Below are 14759 nucleotides of genomic sequence, written 5' to 3' on the forward strand. Positions count from 1 at the left end.
GTGCTAGTGCACGATAGATTTAGATAATCAACTTAAACTCGCCCCGATAGCATCGCCGACGTCGGGTACCTGTAACTGTTCTGCTCTAGGCCAGCTTGAGTGCATTTGTAGTCCTAGGTTTTAAAGAGGGGCTGAGCTTCAGCAACCAGTCCAAGGAAACTAGACCGTACTGTTTTTGTACCACTTTATGTTAGACAATGTCACACTGATTGATTTTTGGCTGTAACTGGAATGGACCTTGCCGTACCCCTTTTTCTTTTCTTTTGGTTTCGTTTGATACAGAAAATTTAATTTCATCATATCTCATCTTCATGAACAGTACTTATTTATACTGACTTGAAACTCTTAATCCATGTATACTCGTCAAAACACATCGAAACGGGGAATTACATCGCATATAATGTTCCTGTTCGTTGTTCGTTTTATTTGATGTCAGCATGAAATAAATTAAAGATATACTGAAGGCTCTCGTAGCTTTGTACTGTTCTTCTCTTTACATTTTCATGGTAATTTTACAAATTTTCTATCCCCGCAAAATACCATTTCATGTCCGCCACAGCTTTACATTTCCGTGACTTGTCCTGAAATAAACACCGTGAATATTGTGTAATCGCTTTTGTCCAATAATAACAGGTCATAATCGTTCGGTTCATACATTGTAGCCAACAAGCAGAATGTGAAAATTAACCCACAATGTTAAAATACTCGTTTAACAATATGACGGCTACCTGTACAGCTAATTTTGTTTTCTTCCTTTAACCACAGCTCACCAACAAAACGTAAGCTTGTTCGGGGCCTTTTACCTGCCCAATAAATCAACAATTCCACATCGACATGATCAGACGGTATACTAGCGCCATGTTTTATGGCCACAGCAGACGACTTCCGGTTTGGATTAAGACCATCATGGCAGCCATCTCTGGCATGGGTAACAGCGGTAATGGATCAATTATAGCCATTTTCTCGGATATCGAAAAGCCAGAAGATTACCCCTTTGACTTGCAAACATGGCATTGACAAGATCAGAATTTGTAACTGCGATCGAAAAATGATAAATAACACGAGAGATATTGACAACCACAACAAGGGCCGCGGCATTCACCAGCAGGCAGTGGCGTACCTGTGACAGGAAGGATATTGCTCTGTCAAACTTTAAATGAACGTTCGGGTCCCATATCGCTGTCGTGTTAACCTGCACGTGTATTCCGAATTAGATTTTTACACCTCTACGAGTAAATGGATCGTGTTGTTGAGTGAACAAAAAGTTAGTCCGCGACCGCTGAGCTATTGAAAATAGGAGATGTCAATTTGGAAATTGAACTCACCGTCCTAAGAGACACAACCGGTTATGTTCAAGTATCAGGTTCAGAGCCTGTGAACTAATAGCAGTCCACGTGCCACGCTTGAATGTGTGCTTAAAATTTAAAATGGCTGAATACTGCGTACGTGCGTTCAAGATTATTTTGCGAGGTCGCAAGTTCAATGTCACCACAGGCGTACGTAACATTATAGTGTTTTACGTCTAAGAGTAATTTCAGCGTCTACTCAAAGCCTCCGCAGGCCGATATATAGTTTCATCTGTCAAATTATGAAAGGGCTATTTGGTTTACTTGAGTCTAGCACAATGATGTCGTTAGGTCTCCTGACAATTTACTGGTTCCATAATGGATTGTGATAATACAGCTAAAGAGGGCCTTTTAATTGCATATAATTCATAAAAGCATTGATTGGGGATGGCGTTACGCATAAAGTTATCATAAATAAATTTCCTAAAGTGGGTTATTAACCACTGGACCAATAAACATTATATAGCCATCTCGATATCCTCACGTCATTTTAAACGGTACTATTCACAGTATGGCAATGAACGTTTCGGAGTCAACATGTTTACGCCTTTTTCAAATTTTATGTACTAAAATGATAAACAATAACAATACTGACTTGCGGTGTTCATTTATCCCTTGATTTTCACTATTATCCCATTGTTATTATTATCATTGTTGCATCGCTGGTAATTACCATTGTTATTGTCAGTTTTGGTATCTGTTGTAATCATTAGTTATTGTTGTAATGAAATTATTGTTGCTATGTTTTCAGTCATCATCATCATCATCATCATCATCATCGTCGTCGTCGTCGTCGTCGTCGTTGTCGTCGTTGTGTCATTGTTATTTTGGTCGTTACTGTATCGCTTGTTATTGGTATCTAACAACGTTCCATCTACAACAGATAAGTAGACAGTCAGTCTACTTAGGTGTACCATCATCACCATCATCATCATCATCATCATCATCATCGTCATCATCATCATCATCGTCATCATATCGTCCGCGCCATGTCTACTCAATGAATTGGACAATCCCCCACGCAGGGCATTCCTCAGATCACGCGATCGTCACTCTGCTGCTTGGCGGAAACCGACGTTGAAGTACATATTTGAGGTATGTAAGACACTTTCAGCGACTGCATGTAGTTTTACGGCGGTTATGCTGCATTTCGTAAATATCCTAGCCGCGAAAAACAGAATGTCATCTTGAGCATGTAATCATGAGTATGCTTTTGTAAACGCCGACTTAAGCAATATTCCAGCAATGTTACGGTGGGTAACATTTTACTCATGTGGAGAATCGAACTCACTGTAGCGTGGCAAGCAACCTGAAGACTAAGATACCAGCACAACATACGAGTATATATGTGCAAGAGATTGAAGAAACAAACAAATATCTATCATGCAAAAAAGATCCTCTTCAGAAACGTATTACTTATCCTTATAAAGTAAAAAGGTTATAAGGATCAAAAAGATGTTAGGACAGACACAGAAACAAGATTTATTAGTATAAGTATTCCACACACCTCGAGAGACGTTCAAAGTCTGCGCCATTGAGAATTGTCTCCCCTTCATACGTCCTTGACCCAAGAAGGATAATGCATGCAGGACGACTGTGTGGCAGCCTCATGGACCTATATGTGATTCGAGGTTACATAAACCTACACTTTTAAAGGTATATGAACATTCATATTCACATGCCCCAACACAGCCACAAATTATGTAAAAAGGATCGAAAGCTGTGGTTATCTGTAAATTAATCATCTTCGACTAAGGTTTAGAATCGGTGTGAAAATTGAAAAGATGGTCAATAGCGAGTGAATTGCCATCTCTTCCTCACACACAGCTTCCAAATAGAACCCCACTTCAGCATGTGTTGCCAGGCTAGAAATGTTTGCGCTGGAAGGAAATTAAACCCCAACATGCACAATAATTGCTATCAATATGCGACGGGAGGAGAGGAAATCAGGAATTTGATGAGTCAATGAACCGACGATGAAAAGAGAAAATTAAACAGACTTGGAGTAAATTCTCAGCCTGAAGCCAGTCTCTTATGAAGTCCGATAGCCGGGTCGTTTTGTTGTATCGCTCTCTAATTGTGTGAGGTAAAAATCCGCCACCCCTTCTTCCTTCTGTAGCTCTCTTGGCACCGAGTCTGAAATGTTTACCTGATCAATCTATGGCCCTGACGGGCGGTTTGATTAACATTGAGTAAAACCATTCCCTCCCTTCGATCTGCAGATAGCTATTGAAATCTCTGTATGATTAAACCAACTGAAACAAAGCAATGTTTAGCTATTCCACAACGGATTTCTATTTCCGCGCTTCGCAAAGTGTCATCAATCTCGAAATGACACTTTGCGGAGATTTAATTCATCTACATAATTAAAACCTGCCAAACATAAAACGGGTGTAAATTGAATATTTGTAGCTTCGGATTAACATAGAGATTCCTCGTTTACAAAACTACAGAGAAGGGAGGTTCCATTTGGACATATTCATGGGCTAAAAGTGGGAATTGGAGACATTTGCGTTAAATATTTAATATCATATTATTTGGTGTGTTAAAATAACTGCATTTGCTCTAAGAGGTTTTTAGCTACTTGATTAAATTTTAATTAAACATTTTAACAAAACAAAAAAGACTTTCGAAAAAGCAACAAGCCATACAAATTCAACAAGTCAGGCACATCGACAGCGAAGTTTGGTTAAAATCATTTTACTTGAAAAACAATGAAACACACGACCGTCCAATCTGAAGTACCTTCTCTGCATCCTGTGGGTTTATAATAGACACGGTTCACAGCTCCCAAAAGAGCCCTACTGTTGTCTCCGCAATCTTTGACATGCCATGTCACGTGTCTATCACGTGATGTATCTGTTGCACGTGCAGGTCGTTCAACCTGAACAGGATTTCCACAAAGCACGTGACAGCAGTGGTCACTTTCATCATGTTTGGACACTCCACATACAAACCATTCCATGTGGCATCCTATTATTCTATTGGATAGGTTTTTGTTCAATAATAAGAGTCTGCTACAGCCAAACCATGGACAATGGTCTTTAGAAGTGTCAACAGCCCCAGCACCGGTCATTCATATGCCACTTAAAATCACTCACCTATAGCCAGGGATCATGCAGTATTTAAAAGTAGAGAATGTGGCATCATGCATTAATGTTGCATGGAAGTCAAGGTGTCGTAAACCCAAAATCAGTATTGCTTAAATGTTCACTATCCCTCTATCACAAAACTCATAATAGATTTCATAGATTTCACATTTCAAGTATTACCGTTCTTGTTGTCTTTTTGTTTTTTCTTGTTACAATAATTAATAGGTTCACGTTTTTGTTTTTCTGGAAATGCACTTTATGAATGTAGCTTCGTGGTTTGAAAGAAATCCATGTTAGCAATTCAGACTATTTTAATGCAAATAAAAAACACGTGCATCACGAATTTTAGGCGAAAATGTTTGTTGAAATTTGGAAAACGACAAAAATATACAGCCCAGACTATTAAATGGGATTAAAACTGTTTTAGAATAGAATTTACAAACTCATCACGACTGTATATTTATTACAAAGACAGATAGGTACAAATCCTGTAGTGACTGATCGCTCCGTCTCTGTCATTCAGACAACTCGCCAGTGCGGGAGATCGCATACAAATGAATACCAGACTGGGACATCACTACCTGCTCCATTGCGCTTGTCTAGAGAGTATTAGGTGCATATCAAGTTGTATGTACAGCAATATTCCACATGGAAAATCCAGTATAAAAGTCTTTTTTCGCAAAGTTGTTCATATCTAGAATATTAAATGGTTCCGAGCCATTTGCCTTGTAACCTCTTAACACGTGGTGTATGAAACACTCACCTTGTAGTACACCTACTTCGTTAAATATTTGTCTCAAATTGCTGGTATTTTGATTTACAGAAATACACAAGACACACACCGTGACTGTCTGACATATCAACGTTTTCTGGTACACTAAAAGAATTATCTATATAAGTATATTCTTGTTTTGAAGGAGCGAACAAATGAATTCTATTCAAAACTTGCAATTGTAAACAAAAGGGTGAAGCTATGCAGGGTGAAGCTATGCAGTGGATGTAGTTTGGACCGACAAAGTTTGTATCCTCAAGTAAAATATATTATTTCCAGCATTTCCCGGCACAACTTTTTCAATTATCTAACATTTTTGGTCCATCCTCGTGAGGTTAGGACTTTAACACATTCAAACATTCAAAACCAAAAGAACTGTTTTCGTTTTCTTCGCAGTATAAATTTCTTGAATAAATTTGATCTCGTATCTAAACATTTATTCAAATTCACAGAAAATTCATCTCTCTTTTCCCATCAGTAACTTGATGAAAAGCATGATGTAGATATGTCACTTGATACAATGCAATACGATATATTGTAATGCCGCACATCTCTTATTAACGCAAACAATAACTGCTACCTCGCATGTTGTGCTCTTACATCGTGTAAGCATCAAGTATATATTCAACAATTACCTTTAACTGACACAATTACCTTGTTTCATGTCTCATGGCATGGCACAAACTATCTCCCTTGCTGACACCTATATGACTTAGACGTATAGCTATGGTTTGAAAGCATTTGGCTGGCCAGCATGTAGATAGTTTGAAAGAAATACATCTTCCCTGTCAGACTTTACGCACACTTTAGGTTTTGGGGCAGCTCATCTTCTAACTACAGTGCTACTATCTGTCTCGTTGTGAAGTAACCTACCGTTATAACGAACTCAAAGGCACTATCAATTTTAGTTCGTTATGCGCATTTTAACACTAGGGTGGTTTTTTTATATAGTTCCTTACATCAGTCAATTCGTAATGTGCGTGTACGTTATTAACATAGTTTACAGTGTTTACTTTTAAACATTTTGTAATGCTACATTAATACTTACATGTGTGTTTCTGTCTTTATGTCTACATATAGGTATTATCAAATACACCGAACGAATACACCATGAAGATTAAGAAATCTGTGTTACAAAAGATACTGTCAGCATCTCATGCCCAATCATCCTTGTCAAACGTTTTGAATATCTGTGTCTCCCCGTATTTACGTTTCTTCCCTTCCATAATGTTGCTTATTTTTTCCTGTCTCTATATGTTTTCGGTAGATACGGAAGGTGAATATCCCGAATAAAACTTTATTTGTCTTTCATGAGTCACACCATTCTGCTATTTCAAAATAAGGAAATACAACACATGCCTTCTTTGACACCGTTACAGTGTTGAAGTTAAATCTAAGATAAAGTTAACAATTACATATATACACTAATGTCATATTAATCAATAAATTGTTCCAGTTAGTTTGACTGGTAGAACTGGTTTTTATACGTGCAATGTGTTGAATAATTGATTATTGCATGGTATTAGTTAATGTCTATACAATAATATAAATGTAAGTGTGCATGTACGCCTCTTCGCATTCCGTGTCCACACATACATCTACATTTACATTAATGAGGTGTCAGTGCGTTCAAACAGAAGACCCACGTATAGGCATTTTGTTATCACTTGAATATTCTTAATTTGGAATCCTTGTATGCGTTTCCTATTTTTGATCAAGGCTTCTATCATTAGCAAATTACACAAAAGCCTAACCCAGATGACACAGTTTTGTTTCAAGTTTCAAGCCTCGGAGTGTTTCTTTTTGTACAAAACAGATTGGACATATGCATTCTCCCTGCTTCACACCGAATCTTGACAAGAACATTTTGGGGCGAATAAGTAGTTTCAATAGGTTTAGAATACCTGAAAAACGCTTTTTTTAATTAAAATTGTATGTTCATACGTATTTGTCTTTCTATTTCATACTGTTATTACTTCTGAGTAGAAATTATATATGGTGTGATACAAGGGTTAGAATGGAAAATGATAAATTCAACAATCCAACAATCATGTTTCTGTCGTAATGAGCACACTTCAGTCAAGTCACGGTCTTCATAAATGGGCACGTTGCTCCAGTTGTACGACAAGGATACACACAGTTAAACACAAGTCAACGAATTTCCAAAGATTTGGGTTTAAATCCACCGTCGTTTTCATTATTACCTGTGGTCCTGTGCAACTATACATAAGACCATAAAAACTATACAATATTACACATTCGTAGAAAGCTTAACCACATCGAAAGTGATACCACAGGTGTGATCTTACGAGATTTCACCCCCTACCGTAACGTATGAGAAAGTAACGCCACGTGCGAGCTAGCGTTCGATATTCAACCAACAATGTGCCTGTACAAAAGAAAAATCGCCAATATACATTTGTTTGCCGAGGAGGTGATTGATAGTCGCGAAGGTAGGCTTATAGACGGGAAACGTACCGCGTAGCCTGTGTTCAATACTGTAGAAGTCAGCGAGTTCGTTATAGCGTCATACGAACAGTCCGAGGGGTGGGACCAACACGAGGCTGGGTTTTATTAAGAATCGTAATAATACAAACTAGTGTGGGAGTTTCAGCGATATTAGAAATAAGATACGGTCCGTGGTGGTAGGAAATGATAAATTTGAAACATGAAAGATGGTTTTCAATGTGTGAATACGATTAACCTCAGTTGGTAGTCGCCAGCTGCCGTTGTCTCATCACCCCGAGAGATAAGATGTTTCATATATCGAAGTCCAAACAAAAACGGATAATGATTTATAATAATCCAATTTTTAATACTGTGTGTATTAAAAATAATGTTATTGTGTTCACACTTTTGGAATTATTGATAGATAAATACACGCGCTGCGTATTGCTTGACCTCGTTTAACTATTCAACTGCCTACTGCATTATACACTTTTGTTAAATGAACACATCGTTATCCGTCATACTTCCCTCATCAAAAGCACACGTTAAACTGGGCGACTTTGATTGTAGAATTTAAGACGGATGTTCATTTGTCACAGAATGAACATCATCTTCGGACAGACCGAATTTTGAAAATCACCTGATATAAATCCCATAACTCCCTTTCGAGTATTTGTTTGGAAGAAACGTATTGGTACAATATGTCAGTGAACGAATACTATATTTTTCAACTGCAAAAAAATTAAATGATGAGATTTATGTTACAAAGAATGCGCCTTGCATATATGTCCAGTGTATAATGTTACAACAATTATACTTAATACAAAGTTGGCAATGTGAAAGGGCAGCACCGCGTTGCTTTATAGTCACCAGTAATAAATAACCCTTGAACGCCAAACTGTCTAACGTGAAGTCTTTATTATGTTCATAGATACAGCTTTCCGAACAACTACATTCCAATATATCATGTATTTTAAACATCTAATAAGCAAAATGAGAAATAACATATTTGAGCTGTTCTCACGAAAACACTGTAGAGTCTCAGAATACTATATGCCAAGCAAAATAAACAATTTCTCAAGTCGACCCCTCCTCCCTCCCGTTCCCGTATCCTCTCTTCCAAACTCCTACTTACCTGACCCTCGCTAATGGAGACAAATCTTAAAGCTTAGACAAATTGTCAGAATCCCTACGTCTGTTTTTGACGCTCGTGAGAAAAAAGTGACGTCATGGTTACATATAAAGAGGAGGTAACTCTAATTGACGTTTTCAGATTATCCCGTTTATGGGCCCCCTTGAAACAACAGAGTGGCAGGCAAGTGGATGAGGTACATAGGTTTGAGAATATTTTGACAGAAACCACATGCTTTGTGTCACGTAACTGCCGAGGCTACACGGTTCACACTTGACAGGGAATTTCTGTCTGTTTTATTTGTTTATAACAAACCTCTGGCTAAATTGTAGAAAACTGACGCCCTTGGTTGCAAGAACATATCCAACTTAAAACCGTGCAATAAACGTGTAATTGCAATGACGACTTGTGCTGAACCTGTAAATGCATTTCACAAATGTTTGGTGAAATGAAATAAATAAAAATAATAACACCCAAAGTGAAACAAAATCGTTAAAGCGACCAAACTCATTTCCTTAATCACAAAAGAAACAAAACTAATAACCACATATTATCTCCTACAATTAGAGTCAAATACGATGTAGGATGAATATGGTTACGTCAAACATTGACGACACCCGGTGTTACAGAAGAACCGAGCCCTGCCTGCCCTAAAGAAAGAACAAATATCTACAGAGCGTACTGTGCGCTTTACACATCATGGGCATGTTCATGGACCTGTATCAAATAGCGATGACACCAGGTGTTCGATGTACTCGCCTGTAGTAGTCATCAAAGAAACATGCAAAGGCAGGTTACTTTTTAATCTGCAAGAATGTAATAAGACATTGTTCAGGAAAAAGATGGAACAAATTATATCAAAGTTTTTTTCAAAAAAGGAGTATACACACACGTATATTGGTGGCTAGAAATATGCAGAAAGCAGTAAGTCGCCAGTGATGTGTGTGATATATATATACATATGTCATTGTCGTGCTTTAGCCCAATTTCTTTTGCCAATGCTTGCAGTTGGCAGGTGAAATACAGTTTTCATACTTTCCTTTACTTGTAATGTTATATTGATTATATTAATAAACGCACATCTGTAGATGCCTCGTATAACAATTTACGACAAACCGCACATTTCTTTAAATTTGCATTTAATCCACATCATCCAATATTGTATGTTCGAGGATGAATTGATCATGAAAATATATGTAAATACGGGACCGTCTTCTCATACATCACTGTCTTGAAATGACAAATCATTTTACTCGACCATTGAGATTTGTATATCTCCTTCAAATCTGTGGATATTAATAAACATATTGAATTGTTTAAATGTGGAGATAATCCGGATTATTAATTTATATAGACCGTCGAAACCGGAAGCGACCAGTCACCCATTACATTGTGTGTCTGTTCTCTTTGATTCATTCGAGCCTTGTACATTTCATAAAGGGCTATACATGCTTGTATATATCACGGGGAAATACTCTATAAATCTCTATTTCCCACCGCCCACCTGTCAAAGATGTCGTTTTCAATCATACGGCACTTCAAAAGGGGGTCACCGCCACCTGGCCAAATATTGATATACACATCATTATATTTCATTCACGTTACATGACAATGAAACATGATTTGAAATGGATTGGCGATTTATCAAAGCTGAACTCAATCACAAGTTATTACAATGATGAGTCACATACATATCAAAACGTTAATTTAATAATAATTTAATATAGATATATTGCATTACATTTCACAGTTTGTAAGTCTTGTTATTAGGTTGTTTCGCTAAATCTTATAGCTTTTCATGCTTCTTGGGAACTATATTCGTCAATGGCCCTTAAAGCTCCGTAAATAGCGGTGAACCGTATCTAAGCTGAAACATGGGTATTAAATGTACAGGGTTTTGAAAACTAACAATACCAATAATTTCCTCTGAAGTTCTTATGAGTTAAATCTACAATTTCTGATGACACACCATGACAAGAAGATTCCATTTTGTTTCCGGAATACAAATATAAACTATATAAAATCGTTATGAATGTAAATGTTTTGATGTTAGTCTGACTAAAACAAATTGCGTCAATGAATATACATTATTAATATATCTTAATGAACTTGCATACTTATACATCAAAACCAAGTCATTCAAAATCGTATTTGTTGAGTAAGACAGTGGCATGTACTGTCTATAATTTGTCTTCTCTGATCTCAGTCGTACTGGGCATTCTGGCGTTTACAATGAAACTTCACTGTCCTCGATATCTATTGGGCAGCTGTGTTGACAGTCTGACCACTTGAGTGACCATGGTCCTCACCACACGTCGCAGTGATAGGACACATCGACTTGAGTGGCCAGATTGTCGTGGACACTGGTCAGTTGTATTGACTTGTAGCTATGGAGGTTCATCTTAAGTGTTCATAAAGGGTATCTTGGTGCTTGTTTGACTGCAACTTCTGAAACGGGTTTTGAGAAGATACGAACATTTTTGTATAAATGATCCTGTGAGAGGATTTCGGGTTGGCTAAAATTTGTAAATATCAACATATCGCTTAAGGCACTTTTTAATCAAACTGATTTTCTTGTAAGAAAAAAATGCACACACGCTTGATTGTGGTTTGAATGAGACAACCACTCATTGGTCAGTAAATGACAATGTATTTGATACAGGTCACGTGGCTATGCAATGGTGTTTAGGCGACTCTTGTCAACTCGGTAACATTTTGTAAATATTTTGGTAAGTTCTCAAGTATATATACTTTCTTTTGTTCTGCAGTTTGTATTTTCACTTAATCGTGTCAGGTTTGCTGTCGTTTTATTGTAAAATTGCATTTTTGTCTCATTAAATATGCATTCAGTCACTTGAAAAGAATTTTAATTCAACAGTACCGATACATTTTGAGCAGTTGTTTTATGTTTGATATTACCAGAAAGTAAAACATATATGTGATTATATCTAACATGCAGTCACTCGTTGTAAATTTTGGAAACCAGTCACTATCCAACATCTAACAGCGTTCTTACTTTATGTATATGATCAACTGATCAGTGCTTTTAAGTCTGGTCGATGTTCGTCAGTTCTACTACACATTAGGTACACATTCCTTTGGACTTCACAAAAATATTTCCACATTTACAGTTACAGTTGTCTACATACACCATTGTTATCTTTAAAACCCCATTTTGTATCTGAGTGTAAGTTATTCTTAAAAAAGCTATTTTTCTTATCCTAGAACCTACAAATTGCGAAATAAATCTTATCCAGATATTTAGAACATATTCATATCATCTAAATATTTCCTATCATCTGAATATTCAAAATAACTTTTTCGGTCCACTTTTGAAAGGTAATTCCTATTATATACAAACGAAAGATGATTGCTATTATGTGCCTTTGAAAGATAATTCCCGTTATCTACGTATAAAAGATCGATCCCAATTTATTTACAGTATGGACAAGCTTTATGACACCAACTTGTTTGTTTCGCGAGTATTATGCCAGGGATAATCTACAACAGAGTTTCCCTGGTTATGTATAATGTTTGTCCAAATTGTACTTCCCAGCTTCTAAAACGCCACTCAAAGACGTTACTTATTTTCATGTGAAAACAATAGACTTCCAAAATAAATGGAAATTTATTTACTGTTTAACATTTAGTACTGTGTCTGTTTCAACTCAGTTATTTTCTGACGTTTCCTCTCAAGGAGTTTATTTATCTATGGTAACGACTATAAGAGGTACATGAAGTAGATACGATCAAAGGCTATTTAGTTGACCGGTGTACTTTGTGACACATGCTGGACAAACAACAACAAATCTTCCCTGACGTACGTGTCCAGGTAAGGAGCTGACCCAACTGACCATTCATCAACACCTCAGGGAAACTAGGGTAAGGTGTGAAGGTGATGGTCATTGGACAGGTGAGAGATATGTTCTGGCCAGGTGCCTGCATTTACTCCAGTACTTATTAGAATGATTGATGCCACTCACTCTTTAAAGCGCCAGTGTTCAGAGACGTGTCAAAATCTAATTTATACCTACTTCTTAAGACGTTTGTGAAACAAGTCATTAATTTTCTTTTCAAAACTAAAGAAACTGAATGTGAAAGGATAACTTATTTGAGAAGTATTTAGAAATTGGGACAGTAAGGAAGGATAACAATATCTGCATATACAGCTTGTTTGTGAACAGCTCTCAAAGCAATAAAGAAGTTCATCGGTGGTTTGTTATCCCTCCTGAATGTGAACGGGTTTTGATGATCTATGGTTTCTTACACACACCATGCCTTGGATTATCAAATGAAATTAACAAAATGTAAAAGGTAACCAGTTTTTAATCTCAAGTGATAAATCCAAAATGTTATGAAAATGGACTGATGAAATATTTTGAATGAATGAATACAGTTTTAGAGAAGGAAATATAACCTACATTTTCCCAAGTACAACGTGTTCTACAAGTGTCAGAGATTATCCATGTGAGATTATTCAATATATAGCGGTTTGTCCACAAAGGTTATTTGAAATGCACTTAACAAGGTTTTCTTGCCAAATACTTGTTCTTTGCTGACAAGTGTCACAAAACTTTCTCACCAAATATTTCTATCACCAACATCACGTATCACGTAATACTACGGAGAGATCTGACACATCACAGTAATAATGGCCCTTATTTCACCACGCCAGGTAAATAATTAACTGGGCTCCACATTCTACCTGTAATTTAGTAGGTATAGGTACGGCTCCCCAAAGACATGTATTAATCTATTCTCTCACTTCGCATGTATATAACGAGCCCATTTTATACGCCTATGACGACATATATGCTCAGAGAAGACTTATTGTCATGAGCTATTGTAAACTGCTACGCTTGCCATCCTAGGAGGAAATTTATTACCTTTGTTAGAAAGAGTGACGGCTTTGTAGCCGGTTGTCTCCCTTTAATAGTCGACTGTGGTTTCTGCTCCGCTCTTTCGTAGTTTATTTGACGTGATTGGTATGTTTTGCTTGCGGCGTTTAGATATTAAAAAACAACTAAATGATAAATATCAGCGAGTTAAGTATACACAGGCGTGAAAATGACCTTGAAGAAAATGTTTCATGACGTGAAATATAGATTAGGTTCGTGTTTGCAAATGTCAGATTATTCTAAGGGCTTTGGTCTCACATACAGATGGCCTTTTAACGCTCGCATTATCATGTGACGTAACTTCGACGCCTATCGGTTTGAATAAAATGGACACCATAAGTACGTATGAAATACACAGAGGACAATGGCTCAGTTTATTCCACTCCTTCAGTAAACGCGCGCATGTGTGTGTGCGTGCGTGCGTGCGTGCGTTATGCGTGTGTTTTGCTTTGTCTGTCTTAGTTTTGAATAAGTAATATTTCTAGCTTACTGAGATTTTGTAAAGCACTTTTAACATGGCTACCTAAATAGACTTACCCTTGTCTTATTATCTAAACCCACACAGGGCGACGCCAAGTACCGTCTTTCAGCGTCGGCTCTCCGGACAGACGTTCCATCCCTCGGCTGCCAACGGGATTTGATGTGGAAAGACGACTTTTTTCTTGTGACGCAGGTTAGTTTGATGACGGGATGACATCAGTGGAACCGCCGTCTCCTGACTCATGAAGTTAAGGAATGATGAAGACTGAACAGATTATTTTGCAATCGGCTGTCAAGAAACACTAGAAAACTGAATTCCTGTTACATATGTACATTTTACATTTTGGGACTAAACATTCTCAGTAAGACAGTAAGACCTTAGGAACTGATGTCTGGTGTGTGTGTGTGTGTGAGAGAGAGAGAGAGAGAGAGAGAGAGGGAGGGAGAGAGAAAGAGACAGACAGACAGACAGACAGAGAGCATGTCTTTGTAAATGATAACTAAAAACAACATGTTGTACTGTTAATGTACTTCCAGGTTCCTATCTGAGGTCTGTGGTTAGGCACTAATTAAACATTAAAACACACCCGT

Source organism: Haliotis asinina, chromosome 12 (assembly GCF_037392515.1).
Source record: "Haliotis asinina isolate JCU_RB_2024 chromosome 12, JCU_Hal_asi_v2, whole genome shotgun sequence".
NCBI classification, from domain to species: Eukaryota; Metazoa; Mollusca; class Gastropoda; order Lepetellida; family Haliotidae; genus Haliotis; species Haliotis asinina.